The 764-nt window shown below is 48.6% G+C and overlaps 1 non-coding gene across 1 annotated transcript; it reads right to left on the bottom strand.

The window, feature by feature from the left end:
* Window positions 1-305: 305 nt before the first annotated feature.
* TRNAK-UUU lies at window positions 306-378 on the bottom strand. The gene has a single exon. It is a non-coding gene; the product is annotated as a tRNA-Lys (tRNA).
* Between the last annotated feature and the right edge of the window lie 386 nt (window positions 379-764).

Genomic DNA, 764 nt, shown 5'->3' with positions numbered 1-764 from the left:
ACTTCAGTGGTGATGTGGTAAGAAAAGCTTTCTGGAGACGGGTTCATAAAATGGAACTGGACAATGGTCATTTCAAATCAGTGATTCCCCCCCCGATTTATTTCTTCTCTCCCTCTCCTCAAGAATTCACCTCATAGCATTTAACAACAGGCCAAAACACCATTTTCTATGACTGGCTTTTACAGGGCAGGGGGGGAAGGTGACCTGGCACTGTTCTAGGAAGTGTCTCTGGGTTTATGGGAAAACGTGAATGGGGCAAAGTGTAGCTGCTCCTAGAGGAGGCAGAATTATAAAATAACTTCTGTCGCCCGAACAGGGACTTGAACCCTGGACCCTCAGATTAAAAGTCTGATGCTCTACCGACTGAGCTATCCGGGCTCACGGATTACAGGGGGAGGATTTATGTTTTTAAACTGACTTCCTGCTCTCTGATTGGGCAAAGATTAGCCAATCAGTGGGAGGTGGGGGACTACCCCAGCAAACCCAGCGCAGAGCTGTGACAACAGCCCAGGAAAGGGACCCCTGGGGGTGCAAATCTCTGCTCTTGTAGCTAAAGGCAGGGGTATGGGGGGGGGGTCATCCTGCTGCTCAGCACCTAATCATTAATTACCCTTCTAGCAGCAGCCTAATTACTGAGGAAGGGAAAAGGTCTGAGTGCAGCAAGGAGGTGATTTGTCCGGGATTGCTAACCCCAAATGCTCAAAACTAACGAGTCCGGCTCACCAAAAATCACCCGCTTGACTTTAAAACCATGAGATTATGTA

This window comes from Terrapene carolina, unplaced genomic scaffold (assembly GCF_002925995.2).
Source record: "Terrapene carolina triunguis isolate 2854851 unplaced genomic scaffold, T_m_triunguis-2.0 Scaffold51714, whole genome shotgun sequence".
Taxonomy (NCBI): domain Eukaryota; kingdom Metazoa; phylum Chordata; order Testudines; family Emydidae; genus Terrapene; species Terrapene triunguis.
This window is presented reverse-complemented; position numbering and strand designations above follow the sequence as displayed.